At 38.1% G+C, this 21,564-nt stretch overlaps 1 long non-coding RNA gene across 1 annotated transcript; it reads right to left on the bottom strand.

The window, feature by feature from the left end:
- Positions 1–16,944: 16,944 nt before the first annotated feature.
- Positions 16,945–17,360, bottom strand: LOC125744522 (uncharacterized). Its single transcript, XR_007398422.1, has 3 exons — positions 17,301–17,360; positions 17,087–17,141; positions 16,945–16,995 (listed from the first exon to the last, which is right to left on the bottom strand). It is a non-coding gene; the product is annotated as an uncharacterized LOC125744522 (long non-coding RNA).
- Between the last annotated feature and the right edge of the window lie 4,204 nt (positions 17,361–21,564).

Here is a 21,564-nt window from a genome sequence, read left to right as displayed (position 1 = left end):
AGCACAACACTAACCTGCTCAGTCGGGGAGACTTATTTGTTTTTACGTTCTGCTGTAAAATATTTTATCCTGTTATGCCTTCATTCTAATAGGCAATAACAGTTCACATCGATGCTGTGGCAACTGTTATAAAATATAATGGTAGGATTATACAGGAATTCTTCATCAACGAAAATTTATATGTCATATGTTTAAAAATGTCATAGTGCCTAGCATGCTTGATTCTGCTAGAGGGGAATTACCATCATATTTGTTTCAAAAATTTCAAAAGCACAATATTTATGGAATTGGAATTTATAATACAAAATATCAAGAATTTATTAGTATGCTTGGATTAAGTAATTTTAATTGACATATTAAAACTGCAGACTTTATTCCAAATCAAGATGATGACTTTTGTTTACAGAGAGAGACATTTATAGAACTATATTCCTGTTAGCTTGTCGACATTTTTTCCCCTTTCGTAAGTGATATTCTGATTTGCTACCAAAGTTGCTTTGAGTTGGCTGTAAACACAAATAGCAGAAATAACAAAAAAAAAAAAACCACAACGCATCTATTAAGGTGCTGCAATGTCCATCCTCCTTATATGTCTTATGCTTGGTGTTTGTTTGCATTTATGTTCTTATGTTGATACTAATCATTACATGCTGATAGCAGCAAAAACAATTGCTTTTCATAGGTTTCCCAATTTCCGCACTTTGGTTTATGCTGCAGAATATAAAGTGGTCGCCTAAGTGTTACAGCGGCACTCTAACTGATTTTCTGATTTTCAGGCTGTGATACAGTTTAACGTCATTAGGTCAAGATAAAAGCTCAGCCTCCCATCTCATACAAATAGGACATAAAACAGCACTTTGAAAGCCTTTTTGAGATTTTAATCTAGAAATTCTCCACCCATTATATATTAGGAATTAAAGATGGAGTAGCATCACCTTTGTGAGGATAGGGGCCTTTTGCCTGTTTTACTAGCAGTTACACTCCTGTTTGCTCCAAAAAACATTTGCAATTAACACTGAACTGGAAACTGCATATGGATTTAGCTCCTTGATGGATCTTCGCCCATTCCGATTTATCGGCTTTCTGTCCTACGCGTTGTATGTTACCGAAACAGGCCACAATCCGTTTTCTATAATCCATAATCCATTCAGATCTACACCTTTCATGCATTTAAAGATCTATTGTTTCTTTTTAAATAATGTCCATAGGTCTCTGGGTCAAGATATTCACTTTCAGCATATTATGGTATTGCATGTGAGCACACTGAAAAACATCTTCAGCACAGATGCTGATGTAGCTGTGATGTCAACGCACAAAGAAAAGCAACAAAAATAAAGATTTGAATATTAACTTAAGGACACCTGTTATGTTTTGTCAGTCTTTCTCTCAAACAAAATATACCATCCAACCTGCCATCCATCACCCATACATGCATGTTCCATCTTCCAAGTGCTTATCCTGGTTGAGGGCAAAAACATTAGGAGTCTTAAAAATTCCTTTCTCAATTCTAAAGAACTGTACACTCCAGTGACTTTATTGATTTGCAAGAAATTTACATGACAATAATGTAGTTTTTACATTCATTTAGTGACTTCTCTATTTGGATATATGTATTCTGCATACATTAGATTATGGATATAATTTTAAAAAACAGCAATTTCTTAACCATAATTCCTTAGAAAAAAAATTAAATGGTTTCATCATATAATTATTTATGGGTATAGTAATAGCCTGGCCCGCTCTCAGCTTTCACGTCTGGCTCCATCTATTATATCTTACAATCTGAATTAATATAAATCATGTTTTCACTTAATAAACTAAATTAATTTATGATGCAGAAATATTTAAATATTTTTAATAACCTGCATATCCCATTTACAAAAAGAATCACCCCCGTCTCCCACATCAGTTTTTTATAAGCTTTAATAGCATTTATGTCTCTGAGATTTTCCTCATTTCTCTGTAGTTGCACATTAGCTTGGCTAATCTAAAACACTGACTTGGTTTTTAAACGATTCCTTTGTGGTTTCTGTCATGTAGTTTGGGTAATTATCTAAATGGAATACAAGTCTTGAGCTTAACCCAAGATTTCTTGGTTCTCCTTCATTTACCTGCATTTGGCCCATTTCCTCTGTTGCCAACAAGCTTCCACTTGCTGACAATCAGCACCATAGTGTGATGCTGTCTCTTTCGGTATTCTTGAAGGTTCGGGGTGGTATTTCTTAGGTGGTGGGTTGTGGCTTCTGGAAAACTCAAGGTGTGACTTAATTGTTGGCCTTTATGAGACGTCGCTTCAGTCATGCTGCTCTCCATCAAAGTCCAAATGTATGCAGTGGTGAGGAGCTTTATTGATCTTTAGACTGCATCCCTCATTTCAGTCAATGAGCTCTTCCACTCAGCTCAGCATGAAAATCGGCCATTTGGACACTTCACTGACAAGTGCCCTTATCGTCTGGTTGCTCTATTGGGTTAGACAGCCTGATGTTTCTGCTGTAGTTATTCAGTTCTGATACAATGAGCTTTTCCTGTGAAGGTTGAAAGCAGTTTTTAAATAAGCTTCAGTTTCCTATCTTTCAACAACTTCATCTCGACATTCCTCATGCAGTTCCTTGTTCTTCATGACAACATATATCTGTCTGCTGTTTCATTTACGATTCCGTATCAACACCGGTGACCTTGTTTAATTTTTATCTCATAAAATTGGAACACCCCGGCCCAGTTTAGGTTGCTAATACAAAGAGTATGAATAACAATCAATTGCGTATTCCTGCCAAGTTGGGCCACTTTTTCTCACACTAATCTGGCTCCTGGGGTTCTCCGTAACTATGGACTTTGGGCTTGCTTATTGCCTGAAAAGTGAAGCTGACGTATTTATCTAGAGAAGAACTGCATTGCAGATGATCAAAGGGAAAAACTGATTAATCTTCTTAAACCTTTCTATGAATTAATCATTGGAAGAAACTTGCATAGGATGTTTTAATTATACCTTTTTGTATTGCAACTGTAACCCTTTTGTAATACGGCTTCAAAATATTGCTACAGACCGTATTCATATATGATTCCAGGTACTTTGTAGAATACTAAGAGAAGATTAACTGATATTGTTTTATTGATAAGAGTGAGTAAGCGTCACCAAGGCGAGAAACTGGCAGGTGAAGATCTAGTTCAGTATATTTCTTAGAGCCAAATTGGTAATCTATGTCATAATGTCATATGAATGTTAGGGCGGCAGCTCAGATGGTGCTTTGTGAAAAGGTCTGTGTGTGAAGCAGCCCACCACCACCTTAGAGATCAGGTATCCCTTGTTTAACCCTTTATCTCCATTGCACCTCCCAACTCCAGCAGAAGAGTGTGACCCTGGGTCCTGTGCATGGCCATGCGGACTAAAGGTGACACACATGCACAGCAAAGGGTCATAAACAAGGGAATCCGTCATTTAAGATAAGGTCATTAGTGTTTAGGGTTGGTAGTCGGTCATACAGCACCAGTACACACAAGCATAGTTCATTCGATATTCAGGGTTGTTGTGGAATAAGTGTGGGTGAACCTGGCGTCTGACAGGATGTGATAGCAACACTGACATTGCCATAATGGCAACAATGCATCTACAAAGAACTGCACATTTTACCTTTCATTTTGTATTTATTTTGAATCTTTGCTGGATAAGTTTCCTACTGCATTTTCTGACCGAAAATAATCTCCTTAATGACAATCATAATAAAATTTGAAAAAGAGTCTATTACGACAATGAAACTAAATAAGTGTGTTAATTAGGGAGGTTGTCTCTGTCTCTTTTCATGTTTTGAAGGCCTGTTGTGAGCTAATCTTCTTGATGATTAATGAGCGTACTGACCTTCTTGATGAGGGGGGCATACTGGAATTAAACGGCCAGCATTCTTTTTTCCTAGCATTTACTGGAAGAGACTGCAGAGTCATGAGAATTTATAATTATTATATATGAGATATATCCCTTTGTACCACAGTTTAACAAGCATTTAAGAAATTATATTCCAGAGGTTATTACAATATCCATCTATCTGTCCATGCACACATCCTCAATCTGCTTATTCTGGCTAGGGTGGTAGGGCCAGACTAAGCTCCGAGGATGAGATACGTGGTTGTGTTGATGGTGCTTCTCAACACAATATCCATTATTACATTTAGATGAAACGTGAAAGTGCATATTTATATGGAAATATTTAGGGGCAAACCTTGCACAATGCAAGTGATATAGCGCTTCAAAAATATTTTAGAAGCCACTTGAAGGTAGTTTAAAAAACAAAAAAACACTTTACTTGATGGGACACAAATACATATTAAATCAGTTACTGCTGAAGTACAAATTATGAAGAAATCATCGCCCACTAATGGTTGCTAGTTGAGATAAAAGATGCGTCACGATTCCTTAATGATGAACAAACATGAGATCAGTATTTCACTTCTGTTATTCACGACTTGTTCCTTCAGTAGTTCACAAAGGGTTACATAATTAACAGACATAGTAAATACAGCAACTGCTTAGGCTGAAAGATGCATCATGAATCATTAATGATGAACAAATATGAGATCTTCACTTGTGTTATCTCTATTTAACTTGTGTTACTCCTGACTTGTTCCTTCCATAGTTCACAAAAGTTTACAGAATTAACCGGTATAGTGATACATATAGTAACTACTTGAGGTAAAACATGCTTCAGGATTTATTAATAATGAATTTACATGAGATCCGTATATAACTAAGACTTAGTTTATGGTTAATTAATACATAAGTGATAGCATAATACTATACTACTATATATACTAGTTTATTGTATTACTGTATAAACTCCTTGCAGTCTCGTCAAAGTCAGTAGCAGCTATTGTTTGCTTTGAGCTGCGCGAAATGCCATTAATGCCAAGCATAATTAAAGAATTATATAAAGTGTTTTCATCAGTAAAATTATTAGGGTTGTAACGATACCAAAAACTCACGGTAAGATAATATCGCGATAAGAGGTTCACGATTATCACAATATTAAAAAGGAAAAAAAAAACTCTTAATAATTAATAATCAGCATGTTTATTTATATCAAATTAGTTCTTCCTTTTAACATAAAGCTCTTCTGCTTTTCTTTATTAGTGAAATACTCAGCTATGACCTTAAGCCTTTGCCAGAACTTAGCAGTAATTGTCCTTTGCAATGAATGACTGAACAACGCATGTAATTATAAAACAAAAACATGCAGTCAGTAGTTCCTTTATAAAATATTACTTATTACTGCAGTAGCTAGATCTTTTAATCAAAACACAATCTGCAATTCCGAAGTAGTCTTTTCTGCCATTTTTCCGGCGGGTCTGTTTTCACCTTGTGAAATATAGGCCACGCCCATACATACTAACACGCTAAATAACATGTGAAAACAGTGCACGTGTTACACTTATGACCCTATTAAGTCCTTATTTAAATTCTCTATCCAGTATCTTTAGCACCTATTTATCTTTCCTTTAAATCAGTAACCTCCCCCCACATATCAAACTCAAAATTCAACACGTATAAATGGAAGAAATTTTTTTTTAATGTATTGACACCACTAGGTATCCTGATTATCGTGTTTACCCTTGCCGGTGTTGTATGTGTAATGACCTGCTGTGTGTGAGCCCTCCTGTCTAGTGTGTAACCTTCCTGCTTTCGGCTGCCATGTTTTTCAAAAGCATTGTTGTTCCGTATTTTGCCATCCTTTTAAGGACTGATATGAAGGGCAACATAATGTGAAGCCATCTCCCCTCTTTTGTTCGCTGTGAAGCCTTGACTTGTGCCTCGCCAGAATAATGTCGTAAAAACTGAGAACAGGGTTACAAGATTGGATATGTTGGTAGATCAAAGGAGACATTTCTTTCGTGACTGTGATGCATCCAAGAAGCTTTAGAAAGTCTATCCATGCATAAGTATTAAGTCTGATAAGTATAGAAGAAAAGTTCTGAAAAAATAGGCCAACTTGAAATATGCTCTATAATAAACCTAAAGAAAATTGAGTGAGGATTTTGAAAGGAATTTTAGTAAAATGGCTTGGCTGCCAGTGTATTAAGCAGTGCTCTGAAAAGAATTATAGTAAAACACTTAGTAAGCTGACCAAAATATTCTCTGACTTAATGTTATAGAACAAAAAAATATTTAAAGCGCACATTTATCTATCCGTTTCCTCAATTGCTTTCCATAGGACACTCTTGCTATATCAGGGAAAAACTGAAATGACTGAAAGTACTCTTGAAATATCTTTTGTAAAACGACAAAAAAGTCCATTCATCAGTATTCTACGCAATAATTACTAACATTCCCAAGACATAGAGGAAAAGTATCCTCTTCAAATAATGTCTTAGGCTGACTCACTGCATCACATCACTTCATGTATTCCAGTGCTTATAAGACAGTTTCTTCAAATAATACTAGTAAATAAATGTGCACTCTCTGTTTCTAACTTCAGTAGCTAATCCTGTACACCTGCCCAGCAGAAAACATTAAGACCGAATCTGGTTCCTCATTAAACACTTTAATGAGCAATTACAGAGAATACATGAGAACTTTATGGTTTTCCCAACTCTTCAATACTTCAATTTTTCTTTATGAAAATTAAAGTGATGACTGTTACACTGCATACAGAATGGTATTTCTATGAAATATCATGTCAAATCCTGTTCAGTTAACATCCAAACACACAACAAAACAGTTGGGACGCTGTGGAAAATGCAAATAAAAAAAGAATGCAATGATTTACAAATCATATAAACCCATGTTTAATTAAGTATAGAACAAAGACAGCATATTAAATGTTGAAACTGAGAAATTTTACTGTTCCAAGACTAATATATGCTCAATTTGAATTTGATGCCAGCAACACGTTTCAAAAGACTTGGGACAGGGGTGTGTTTACTACTGTGTTGCTTCACCTCTTCTTTTAACAGAACTCTGTAAACGTTTGGGAGCTGAGGAGACCAACTGATGGAGTTTTGAAACTGAAATGTTGTCACACCAAACTGTATGAATGTTTTAATGATATTATGTACTGTAGATGATGAAATCCCAAATTCTTTGCAATATTACATTGAGGAACATTATTCTTAAATTACTGCACACATATTTGTCCACACAGTCTTTCACAGAGTGGTGAACCTCTCCCCATCTTCACTGCACAGAGTGGTGAACCTCTCCCCATCTTCACTGCACAGAGTGGTGAACCTCTCCCCATCTTCACTGCACAGAGTGGTGAACCTCTCCCCATCTTCACTGCAAGGAGACTCTCTGGGAGGCTCCTTTTATACCCAATCATCTTACTGACCTGATGCCAGCTAACCTAATTAGTTTTAATATTTGACATGTGGTCTATTGTCAGTTCACTATGGGTTTACATAATTTGCAAATCATTGCAATATGTTTTTATTTACATTTTACTTAGCATCCCACCTTTGTTGGGAACAGGGTTGTAATTCATTCAGCTTCATATTCTCTGGAGATGTCCAGTATACAGATATACACAGAGCTACAATTGCTGGGCTATTTCAAATATCAGCTCAAGCCATACTTACAGTATGACGCACAAATTAGGGCCAGGTGATAAGGTCAATAATGTTATTGCAATAACAATTTTCATATCAGTCCATATTGATAACTATCACAATGTAATCGATAAAACCATCATTTTCAACAATAATTCATTATTATTATTTACTTTGAGACTCTATTGCTACTGAAAATTCCCTTAGGATTCCCCTTAAACAAATTCCCATTGGAAAATGAAAAGAATGAAAAACTGTATGGACTGCAAACTGAAATCTATTTTTAATAAATAAATCATACAATATTTTTGCCTTAGGGTGTACCACACAGACAGTAAGGTTTATTGCTGGGGTTTTTTTCCTCTGACTGCCTCGCTGTTCATTACAGGGGGTGGGTGGTATTGAAAAATAAAATGCTGTGTCCCATTTTGAACCAATACGGGACACGACTGAAAGATGCAACGCTAATTTCTGGTGTTTGTGACTGTAGGTGCTTGCATTCTACATGTTCTCCTGGATGGCAATGCTTCAAGTGGTTTAATAAATTCATAGCATTTTCCGTTTTAGTCAGCACCAGTCTGTTGCTTGTTTAAAATCGCCAAAATACTATTAAACCACCGACGTCTTTTTACCTGGTTTATCCACAATATCTCCCCTTTAGAAAGATGTTGTGGCTGCTGCGATTTCTTCAGCAACACTGAAGTTTACTCTGCGGGAGGCTTTTGTAAACAGTGTGAGTGCTTTGGTCGCGACGTCTGACAAGTGGGATTGGCTTGATGGGCACTTCTTACGTACCATTCGGTCAAGCTGCTCCCATAACGGCTCAGTAGAGCTGAGACCCGGTGACTGTGCTGGTCGCTCCATTGTACACAGAACACCAGCTGGCTGCTTCTCTCCTAAATAGTTCCTGCGTAGTTTGGAGCTGTGTTTGGGTCATTGTCATTTTGTAAGATGAAATTGGCTCTAATTAAGCACCATCCATGGGGTATTGCATAGCGTTGCAAAATGGAGTGATAACCTTCCTTCTTCAAGATCCCTTTTACTCTGTACAAATCTCCTACTTTACCATCACCAAAGCAGCCCCAGACCATCTCATTGCCTCCACCATGCTTGACAGATGTTATCAAGCACTCATCCAGCATCTTTTCATTTGATCTGTGTCTCACAAATGTTCTTCACCTCAAACTTAGATTCGTCTATCCATAGCTTTTTTCCAATCTTCCTCTGTCCAGTGTCTGTGTTCATTTGCCCATCTATTATATTCATTTTATTGGCCAGTCTGAGATACAGCTTTTTCTTAGCAATTCTGCCTAGACGGCCAGCATCCTGGAGTTGCCTCTTCACTGTTGACATTGACGCTGGTCTTCTGCTGGTACTATTTAATGAAGCTGCCAGTTGAAGACGTATGAGGCATCTGTTTCCCAAACTACACACTCTAATATATTTATCCTCTCCCTCAGTTGTGCACCTGGGCCTCTCTCTCCTCTTTCTATTATAGCCGTTTGCGTGGCTCCCTGAAGGTAGTACACAGCATTGTATGGGATTTCAGTTTCCTTGCTATTTCTTGTATGGAATAGCATTCATTTCTCAGAACAAGAAAAGACTGATAAGTTTCAGAAGAAAGTTCTTTGTTTCTGAACATTTTGAGCTTGTAATCGAACCCACAATTACTGATGCTCCAGATACTCAAGTAACCCAAAGAAGGCCAGTTTTATTGCTTCTTTAACCTGCACAATAATTTTCATTTATGGGTTAATTGCAAAATGGTTTTATAATGATCAATAATTAATTAAAATTATAATGCCCTGTATCCCTGCCCATCTCATTCTCTCATTCCCTCTGACGAGTCACACCTGATGCTCATTTGTCTTACCTCTTGTTTCAGCCCTCGTGTGATTCACACCGGCTGCCTCTCATTTGCTCCTCCTCAGTGGTGTATAAGAGTGCCTCCCAGTCCTGTGCTCCCCAGTCTGGTCATTAATGTTGTCTTTCTGTGTACTCTGATGCTTCCCTTCTTGTTAGTTGTGCCGTGTTTCATTTGTTAAATAAACCCCAGTTTATTTGTCCTCATGCCTACCTCCTCCGTTTCTGCATCGTGACAAAAATGATAAACTTGCATTAGCAAAAACACAAAATTCCACTGGAACACAGAACTTATTGTTGCTGATAATGGACCTCTGTACACCTATGTTGATATTCCATTTAAAAACAGCCGTTTCCAGCTATGATAGTCATTTACAGCATTAACTATGTCTGTACAGTATTTCTGATTTATCTGATTTATTTTAATGGACAAAAAAACTTGCTATTTTTCAAAAGCAAGGAAATTTCTAAGTGACCCCAAACTTTTCAATGGTAGTGTATATATAAAATATATTTATAAAATTTGTATAACTTATATAACTTTATTTCAACTAGTAAGTACCAGACTCATCCTGCTGGGAATAAAACAGATCTTTGAGCCCATCACTCATCACCAATTTCCTTATTTTAGAGACCCCGGGAAACAGTCACTTTGTGGGAAACCCTCAGTCATTCATTAGAATGAGCAGCAATCTATTTCTTGCTCATGTCTTGATGGATACAATCTTCTTTCTTCACTGTATTGCTGCTATATTGTGCAGTAAGATGAAATCTTAAAAAAAAGAGAAAAGAATCATCTAAGAAGTACTAAGATGTTCTGCTTTGGGTGCCACTACTCAGGTAGGTGATACCAGTGCACCTTGAGTACCTCCCTTTATTTCTACTGTGGTCTCACTCTTTTTTTTCTGTATGGTATCCCTGTGGAGTCTGTATCTCCTTGCACGCTTTTTCTTACGAGAGCTGCACTCGCAGCCTCCCAAAAAAAAAAAAAGAAATATCCTTTTGCATCACTATGTGTCTCTACCAGCTCTACCTGAATGGTAGACCATCAGCTCCAGCTTATCCTAACACTGGCATTTTCTGCAGCCCAGCTAGTCCAATGCAAGCTTACTGGCACACTTGAAACCCTTGGAGGTACTATAATTCTGCTTTGGTATCATTCTTGACAAAGAACCTTAATGTTTCTGTCACATATCAGCCACATGGGGTCCTACCAATCTGCAGAGATACCAATGCCAATGGAACAGCACTGTCACATCATCTACCATCGTGCCTAAAACCCCATAAAGTTTCCTGCGCTCCTTTGCATCATGTGATCTTATGGCTCCATGTTTTAGAAAGCTATACTGTATATGAACGCATCATTAATCCCACCTTAAATGCCTTAGTTGGTGTGCTTAGACTTTACTATTCTGTTATGATAGAGTAATGTTTTTGTTTATTACATTGATAGCACTAGTGCACTCACGGATGTACTTCTGTTGGTTCTCTCTGTCTCTGGCTCGATGCATTTGTTATTTACATCAATCTGAAAGACACTATATAACAGCATCATGTCATTTTTTCATATGCTGACCTAAAGATGGCTTATTACATATTCTGTATTTTCATTTATGTTTTCGCAGGAAAGTAAGTGTTTTATGCACCATTTACATCAAGCTGTGATAAAGCCTTTTATTATTCTTGTCCTACAGTGTAATGGGCTGGGAAGCGGGGAATTTTGTGTACCCTGTGAATTTTTAATGGAGTGGAAAGTGAAGAATTTCTCCAATTTCTTCACATATCTACTTATAATCAGTGTCGTCCTTGCACAAACCTCTCACAAAGTAATGATGCTCTGACTCACACACCATAAAATGAACGATCTTGTTTTTAAAAATTATGCTATTCTTTGTAACACTTTACTTGAGGGAGCATGAGTAACTTAGTAACTCATTTCCTGCTCAAGTACAAATTATGAACAAATATAGTAACTGTTATGATTGATTACAGATGAACGATTGTGGTATCAGTACGTACCTAAGACTTAATTTCTGGTTAATTAATCAATTAAGTAATATTGCACTACTACACTATTTATGCCCCCTCAGGTAAAGTGTTACCCTGTTTTTAAATTTTTACATGGGTATCTTTAGAGTGCAAAACAAGTGGTAACATTTTACTTGATGGGGCATGATTAAGGTAGTTATATACTATCACTTATGTTGTAATTAAATGTAAACTAAGTTTTAGTTACATATTGATCTCATGTTCATTCGCCATTAATAAATCTTGATGCATGTTTAATCTCAAGAAATTACTGTATTTGTTTCTATATCTGTTAATTCTGTAAACCTTTGTGAATTACTGCAGGAATGACTGAAATCAATACTGAAGGAACAAGTAATGAATAACATATTTTCTCATCATTAATGAATCACGAAGCATCATTTACCTCAAGTAGCTACTATATTTGTTCATGATTTGTACTTCAGTAGTAACTGAGTTACTACTAAGTATTTGAATCACCTCAAGTGACGGTTCCCGAAATAGTTAACAGATTCATATTCTTGACTTTAGCCTTAAGTAATTCAGGACTTTATGATTAGTAGACTGATATAATTAGGTGTACAGGTGGTGGAGTAGAATAGGGGGCAAGTCCTCGGTCAAGAAGACGTGAAACATGCTAGTGGTGGTGAAGCGTAGCTTTCCATCAGTTACACTGTACCTTACTAATGAGGCATAAAATGGCTATTGTGCTTTCAACAATGCTCAGAGCAGTTCAACTTCACCACCTATCTTTTCTCCTACCTAATTATTCCTGATTGGATACTGGGGCCACAGAATGACATTTATTTCTTCACTTTCCTTGATCAAATATCTTCTGGTGCCACTGATACAAATAGAGTCATAGAAATCGATGTCTGCCTTTGCATTAGTGTCTAGCAGCTGGAGCCTGAAACACTGGGAGAGCCTGGGCAGAGATGCTATTAACGTGTAATTCTGCAGTTATGGGAGATAATAAAATTTAAAAAGTCCTAAAGAATTTATTCAGAACAATAATGAAAAATGAAACGATCATTGAGTTTAACGGTCCCCTTCAATGACTGTGACTCTAGTGTGGTGAAGTCTGCATGCTTTAACACACAGAGCTGTCTTATGGTAAAACCAAGACCAGCATAGAAGTCATGTATCCTGCCCATAATAGGGTTACTGGGACCAACCCTTGGAGAAAGGCCTGGGAGTTTTCACTGGCATATACAGGTTTCCCTGCTATCCGAAAGCAGAGCGTTCCTATGAAACCTTTCACAAGCTGAAATGGTGTAAAGTGAAGAAACAATTACCGTTAATTTATGTGGGAAGAAGTTCTGAGCATTCTCAGACCGAAAAAGACAACATACCGAGTCATTACAAATACCACATAAACCCTAAAATAACAAACATATGTTAACAGCAGGAGTGATACAATACATACACAGCATGTAAAAAGTAGAAATAATGTGTGTATAGTGTGGTTTCACTCACTAGAATCAATACAGTTATGTGTTGCTCACTGACAGGGATTATATTCTGAGAAATGCATTGTTAGGCGATTTCTTCATTGTATGAGCAACACAGAGTGTACTTACAGAAGCCTAGATGGTACAGCCTGCTATACACCCAGGCTATATAGTAATAATACAAAATACAGTATAATAAATACATAAACCAATGCTATGATATTATGGTGGCTATGACATCGCTAGGTGATTGGAATTTTCAGCTCCACTACAATCTCATTGGACCAGAGTCATTTATGTGGGCCACTACTGACCGAAAGTCAGCGTAATGTGGCACATCTGTTCTTGGCTTGCTGATGAGCAAATACTAAATGCTGTTTTTGTTTTTCTTGTTTTTTTTTTCGTAAAAGTGAAAATCCTCTTCGGATTTCTTTCAATTAGCGAAAACGTGCTAATTTAGGTGTTTCGGAACTGCAGTGAGTGAGGTAAGGTGAGCATTTGTGAAGTGGGGGGTACCTGTACCAGGTACAGAGGCCACCCAGTAACCAGCTAGGTACAGCCTACAGCATCTACCAGGAGCTACATTGTGGCAAGGTGAAGGGTTGAGGTCAGGTGTAGAGCTATTTGGGCGGCAAGTTTGGGAATGTGGAACAATACTTCTCTGATGGGGAAGGAGCCTGAGTTTGGGCAGGAGATATGTATGGTCTAGTGAGTGGAACAAAGACACTTGATTGGGGTGGAGTTTCTCCTACTCTGGAGTTTCCCATCATGAAAGATCATGACTCTCATACAATACCTACCCTGGGGTCAAATTGACCCCAAAGGCACATGTCAGGTGACTTCTCATAGTAATATAATTATTGTAGGAGCGGTGATACTAACAAGACTTTCCTGTCAGACAAGCAGGTTGCTTCTCTGTGAGTGATGTGGAGAGGAAAACACTGACTCTGTGCTTCTCAGTTTGTCCATTGCTGGTGATTGACCTGTACAATGCTGCATTGCTTAGGATGCGAGATTGAAGATATTGATTATCTCATGTGAGGGAGTGCATATCAATGAAATATTAATGCCTGCACAATTTGTGTCTTAAGAATAAACTTGTATTACAATATTCATCTCCTCCACCTTCAGGAAGATCAGGAAGTTAAATAGCACAGGTATTGATGCAGTTAATCAGTAATTAATTAAAGCTATGCTTTTTTGGTTGGCCTGAATGGTATCTTCTAGCATAGCGTTTCCCAACCTGGTCCTCAGGGAGCCCCAGATAGTTCATGTTTTTTTTTCCCTCCCTGAAATGTGGACAGTCTGCCAGGGAACTGGGAGGGAGCAAATATGTGGACTGTCTGGGGTCCATGAGGACCAGGTTGGGAAAGACTGTTCTAGGATATTATCGAGCTCATTGAATCAAAAGTTTTGGCTTTAATATATATTTTTTTGGTTTGGTTCATAATACTGGGCCTGATTTAAACCCCAATATCTGAAAAATAAAACTAAATTATAATGTTCTTTTTATTTGTCAATCTATATTTTTGCAAAATAGCATGTGACTCATGGATAAATAATATAAAGTAATATGCCACTTAAATATTAGACGCAAAACTCTCTCCTATTAATATAAGGTATTATGTTATACTTGTACATATTTCGTTACCGTATGTACCACAACTTTCTTATTGTTTTTCTCCATGCTGAAGTACACCTTCTCCATCATCTTTGTTTAGTTAAGTACTAGTAAACTTAACTTGTATTTCTTATTCATGTGCTTAATTATATCAACCAGATGATTCTTCCCCTATATTTTGCTCAACAGCAGATCAATACCCAGAAAGTGTTACGAAAATATAAAAGTATCACAATACCTGCATCCAGTGACCTTGGAGTAGTTGGGGTTACGAGTGTAAAGGATATGAATCCGCAACCTCCCACACACAGGCACAGAGTCCTAACTCAGACTGTTAGAAACTGTTGTCCCAGATGAGTATGGTCAAGTGCCTGCTTAAATTAAAGCTCATCTTGGGCATGGATGGCAGTTGCACAAAGTAGCCATGTTGATGACTTAATGAAATACAAATGAAAGGAATGTCTGCACTCTGATTAACACCTGTGTTCTCTGGAGAGGCAAACTGCTTACGCAGAAAGAGTTAGAGATAAAGCCAGAGGAAGAGACCTAATAAGTCAGAGGTACAGCCTGAGGTGCGGATCTAATGAATCGGGAAAAAAATTCATGAAGTAGAGTCAGGGGCAGAGTCTGTGGTCTGATGCTGCTCTGCAGATCAAAGTTCTCAGCTCATTGGCTGTTAATCAAAGCCTGTTCCGGACCACAAGAAACCACCATATTGTCATGTTGTCATATTACAGATTTTAATGGCTCTTTTTTGTGTGATTTATAAGGGTGTTTTGCTATTTGTTGATGACTGATTTTTATTCATTAATTACATTCATCAGTCACTGAATCAATTCATAAAGTCCAGACTGGTATCCCAAATGTTACAGTGCACAGTTATATAAAAAGCACAATGACAAAGTCCCCACAAAGATATAATTAAAAACCTGTGTGTGTGTAAATCTAAGGGTAAAAGAGACAAAGCATAAATTGCTTGTTTTCTTTCTTTATTAAGCAGTGGCTCACTAAACAAGTAAGACTATCTTTCTTACAAAAAATCTCTGTCAATACTGCCGCAACCAACCAATAGAAAAGTCGCATTTAAATGAAGTACATCAATAAATATTCTCTCAAGTAAATAGAAATAAAATTAATATCCATTAAGATGCACAATTATGAAATTAACTGAACCTGATCTGTATTGTATTCAAATGAGCAGTATTCAGCTTCGTTTTAGAGCTGTGCAGCGCAAATCCTGTCTCAAAAAATATGAACTACAACAAAATAAATATCCATTATGGTGCAGCATTTAAAAAAAACATTGTACTAGTGATGATGGAAGGTCTTCAGGTGGTTTATCTGTGTTCGCTGTAGCTATGCGTACATGCCCAGTGGTGTGGTTTCAGCTGCGTCTTTCCAAGTGCTGCTCGGGGGGAAATACACAAACACACAAAGGTTCCACATTCGCTGCATTCCTTCGGTACAAACGTGTACCGAACTGAAAGACCCATACCGCAAATTTTCCATACGAATACTGTACATGTACCATTACACTCTTAATATATCAGATTTACACATAGCCAGTTGATACATGCCCAGTTCTTTCCATCGCGTTCTGCTGCCCCTGACATCAAACGCTATCTACAATAAGTTAACAAAAAGACATCATGCTGAAAATGGGCCTGAGAATTTGAAGGATGCTGATAGCTCCGTGCATCCCACTGTATATCTGTCACATTCACATAGAGGTAGGCGGGAGGAAAAAAGCATTGACATCATCACATCGAGAGATCTTGTGATGTAGCCTGGACGATACCACCTGCCAGTGTGTAGAAGTGTACTGTCTGCCCATTGCTGACCTTAAACTGGCAGCTGCATTAGTGGTTGGGATGGAAACAGTAAGTACTGTATGCGTAACCGGACGGCGATAACTTCTGCAAATAAGATGAGAATCTATTACTAAAAAGGAAAAGTCAAGTATTTGCCTGATCACACTCTGCATAAATGGGGGTGGGTGTTGCACCGGGGTGACTTTTGGAACGTCATTAAAAATGCACGGGTGGGCAATCACAAAAAAAAATATCTGCATATAATTTAATGGAAACCGACAAAATTTCATTATACAATGTTGGGCAAAAGATATTGATTAAATTGTTCCAATTTTATATCTACTAATCAAATGTATCTTTGGACTGTAAACTTAGTGTTATGTCATTGGCAGCATTAGTCAGATACCTGGAACTTAATTGATTCTATTGCTTTGATGCTAAGCAGGCATTGGTAACACCAATCATGATGCCTGTTATTTGGATACAGTTTTCAGTGATCAATCTATTTTTGATCCTTAAATTCGGCAATGTAAATTAAACTTTGGATGTTTAGCGAAAGACATCTTCATATAAATGATTGGGTTACAGTACCTTTCCACACAGACACCCGATGAGATCCATGGAAGCAAAGCACCCGTTGGGTTTTTTGTCCCTGTGCCGCACGTCCCGGGTTGATTCTCGTCTGACCCAACTGAAATAGCAGCTTTTCCTGTGTACTTATTTTTGTGTTAGTCCTGGAACTCGGATTCCTGTTTCCCATGGGGAAATTGGGTAATACTCACATATCCCATCTTGCTCTCCACCGTCTGAGCCACTGCATGCACCTCTTGTAAATTACTGATGAAAGAGAGGATCCAATAGCAGGAATGACAAGGCATATTCCCAAGAAGTGTAGCCCAAAAATCATAGCTTGAAATAACACAGCCACTATGTCGAAAACCAGGCAAGGGAACACACAAAAAAACCAAACGAAAATCATAACCCCAAAGAGAAAACCTGAGGTCAGGTCCAGGGAGCGCCGGTAGAAAATGTTTGGGATGTCCTTCAGGAGCAGGTTAACTTTATGGTGGAGCCACACAGCACTGAGTTCTTCTGTGGTTTCCCATATTTATTACTGGTGACCTATCCTATCCACAAAGGGCCGGTGTGTATGCAGGCTTTTGAGGTAACCTTTAGGTCAGCTGTTCAAACCCAGGTGTGAGGACTCTTCAGCCAATCAGTCCTCTGATTAGTGACCTAATTAGGGAGATTGCCCATCCCTGCCTTAGATCCACCCCTAATGGTGCGAGAAATACAGTGAGAGAAACAAAAAACAAGACAAAGGACAAGAAAACTGAAAGATCAGGTGAAAGTCATGTAGGGAAACAGGATAGCCGCAAAATGAATACTCACTACAGCGATAACAAAGCAATGTCGTAGAGTATCCACGTAGCTGCCCGAATTAGTGAGCCACAGGTGTGTAACAACTGAGTAGACAGATAGGTGTCACTGAGTGGAGGCCTGGCTGGATATATGTGTGACATTTCTATTGACCATTGATACATGAGATTTTACATTCTAGGAAATATAAGGCAGGCCTGCATGTAGTCTCACTTAAAGTTCAAAATAAAACTCATCCAGCCACTTTCATAACAGATTATACAGTACATGTCACTTCCTTGGACGACCAACATTACCTTCGTCTTTCAAGGTGCAGTTGTAAGTTTGTGCATTTATAAGTTACATTTTGGATAAATTGAATGTACTGTGATTTGAAACTTAATTGAGGCTGCATGCCCAAAATATTAATAAAAATGATAAACTAAGGCTTAAACTCAGAAATGGAACAGCCACTATAGCCCATCTGTGGCTGCCCTCTGGGTGAGAGCTGTCAGGGGTCAGGCCGCTCCTTCCAAGAAATCCCTCGTTTAGCTCCTCTCACTTAACGCAGATGCAGTTTATTTTCTAAATCCATCAGTTTATATCTGGGACGTGATGCAAACCAAAGGGAAGGACAACAGATAACAGAACAGACACATTGGAAGGAAAAGGTTTCCACATGGACGCCAGAAAACTGCAAATTTGCCAGCAGCCCTTACTGATCCCGAAGCAATAGTTCTGCATCTGCTGAGCATTACTGTAAGTTACTGCCTCTGGTAGGTCTGCATTTGAGAAAGGCATCCAGGTATCCACGCACTAATAAGTATTCCTGTGTGCACAACTGACAATGGCTTTTGAGCGTATACATAATGTCTTAGGATACAGGTCCCTTGATACAAGCAGATATTGCGTACTTTGCAGCTCACAGTGAATATAACCTGCTGACAGAGAAAGATCATAAATTTGAAGACAAAACATTACTGTGTGTATATATATATATATAAAATCAATACATGGGTTTTATATATATAAAGTCATTCAGGTGCAAAGCAATGTTAGCCTCAGTGTTCTAGCCCTGACACACCAAAAAAAAAAATTTTGTTTAAGTGCAAATGTTTGTGAGTATACAACCCCGCCTGCAAAAAAGTTAGGATGCTGTGTGAAATGCAAATAAAAATAGAATGCAATGGTTGCATATCATAGAAACTCACATTTAATTGAAAACAGAACAAAGAAAACATATCATTGAAATTCAGAAATGTTATTGTTTATATATGCTGAAATTTATGCTCAACTTGAATTTGATGCCAGTAAAACATTAAAAAGTTAGGATGGGGGCAATAGGATGAAACTCTACAATGCAAAGAAGAAACCAAATATAATCATGATCCAGAAATGCCACCAACTTCTCATTTCTGCTCATTTAAGATGGACTGAAGCAAAATGGAAAATTGTCCTGTGGTCTGATGAATCAGAATTTCAAATTCTTTCTGGAAATCATGGACATACTCCAGGCTAAAGAGGTGAGGGACCATCCAGCTTCTCATCAGTGGACAGTTCAAAAGTCAGCATCCGTGATGGTGTGGGGGTGCATTAGTGCCCATGGCTTGGGTACCTTGCACACCTGGGAAGGCACCATTAATGCCGAATGATATATACAGGTTTTGGAGCAACATGTGCTGCCATCCATGCAATGTCTATTTCAGAGAAGGTCTTGTATATTTCAGCAGGACAATGCCAAACTACACTCTGTGTATATTACAGCAGCATGGATCCATAGTAGAAGAATCTGAGTCCCAGGCTGGTCTGCCTGCAGTCCAGACCTGTCACTCACTTTGCAGTATCAAGAGAGGTATGGAGCTCGTGCTGATACAGCGCATTGCCCACCTACCCCCATGACAATCCACCTCAGGGATGAGAATCGAGTGCAGCAGTGCGGCGGATGATACCTCAACACCCTACTAGTTCAAATGAAATGGGATAGTGTAAAGTTTTTTTTTTTTTTTCCGGTGGCTGGAGTGCCAATCCTGCCACCAACCCCTAGATTTTTCCTGTAATTTGGAGGACCTGGGCTGGATGTAGATTAGCGTCATACCCAGGACAAAGCAATTCCAGGATATGGGACCTGCTCAAAGGCCCAATGGTGTAGAATCACTCCAGACACTCACAGGATTCCTAGCCTCAGAGCCGCCATGAAAGGTAGCATGTATCATAAAAACGAAAAAATAAAATAAACAACAAAGGAGACCCCGAACTGTGGAGCAGCTGAAATCCTACTTTAGGCAACAATGGGACAACGTTTCACTTTCAAAACACCAGCAGCTGGTCTCCTCAGCTCCCAAACGTTTGCAGTGTTACTAAAAAAAGAGGCGATACGAATACAGTAGTAAACACACCCCTTTCCCAACTCTTTTGAAAAATTGAAACTGAGCATGTATTTGGCATAAAACAATAATTTCTCAGTTTCAGCATTTGATGTTGATTGTCTTTGTTCCATTTTTAAATAGATATGGGTTTATATGATTTGCAAATCATTGCATTCTGTTTTTATTTACATTTCACACAGCATCTCAACTTTTTTGGAAACTGGGTTGTACTTGCATACAAATTTGTTTTTGCAAATCTGGTACTTAATGAGGGCTTCCAGTCATGACCGAACATATCCTTTGTGTTTGTAATTTTCTCACTAGAAAAACACTTGTCCTAGTTACCTCTAGGAATCTGTAAAATATGTAAAACAATTGGGGGTGAGGAAGAAAGATAGGTTTTTTGTGCTGCATTTATATTTTAAATGTATATATCACAAACTTCTAGACTGAGCTTCTAATGGGTGACCAATGATGACTGTGAGAATAAGAGCAACACAAACTTAGAACCTAACATCAGAGGGGCTGTACAACTAAGCAACAGCAAAAGAATTCAGTAGGAAGAAAATCTACTAGGAGAATCTAATAAATGTTAGGGTGCGTTTTATATATACATTTATTTTCCTTTAGCAGACACTTTTGTCCAAAGTGACGTACAAGTGAGGTAAATACTACATTACAAATATACAGCTTTGAGGAGTACACTGGACGTAAATGTGGCTAGGCTGAACTTCCAGTGAAGTAGTGTAGGAAGAAGAGCTACACAACATCTTTCAACAATTTTCTTGTAGCAATATTAAGTATGCAATACAAGAGGCTCTTGCTTAAGCTCAAAGCTATAGGGATTTTAGGAACTGTAGCAGCTTGGATCGAAAACTGGTTAACTGACAGGAAGCAGCGAGTAGTTATTAGAGGCACAATGTCACAGTGGGCCTGCGTTCATAGTGGGGTACCGCAGGGTTCAATTTTAGGACCACTATTGTTCCTAATTATATTAATGATATTGACCCCAATACATACAGTAAACTGATTAAATTTGCAGATGACACGAAGGTGGGTAGTGTAGCAGATACTAATCTAGTAGCAGAGAGGCTACAACGGGATCTGGATTTAATTAACGACTGGACTGATACCTGGCAGATGAAATTTAACATAGATAAATGTAAGGTAATCCATGCAGGGAGAAGAAACATAAAGATAGTTTATAGATATTTTATGGGTTCCACTGACATAAGGTAGCTGACTATGAGAAAGACCTCGGTGTGTATGGTGATGCTTCCATGTCCCACTCTCACCAGTCTTGGGAAGCAATACAAAAGGCCAATAGGATATTGGGTTACATCTCTAGGTGTGTGGAGTTTAAGTGATGGGAGGTGATGTTTTGATTATATAATTCCTTGGTAAGACCCCACCTAGAACATTGTATGCAGGTTTGGTCACCAAACCTTTAAAAGGACATTGCTGCCTTGGAAAAGGTGCAACGTAGGGCTACGAGAATGATTCCTGGTCTTAGAGGAATGTCTTATCAAGAGAGG

The sequence above is a fragment of the Brienomyrus brachyistius genome, chromosome 6 (assembly GCF_023856365.1).
Source record: "Brienomyrus brachyistius isolate T26 chromosome 6, BBRACH_0.4, whole genome shotgun sequence".
NCBI classification, from domain to species: Eukaryota; Metazoa; Chordata; class Actinopteri; order Osteoglossiformes; family Mormyridae; genus Brienomyrus; species Brienomyrus brachyistius.
The sequence above is the reverse complement of the archived record's forward strand: the minus strand, read 5'-3'. Positions and strand labels throughout refer to the sequence as shown.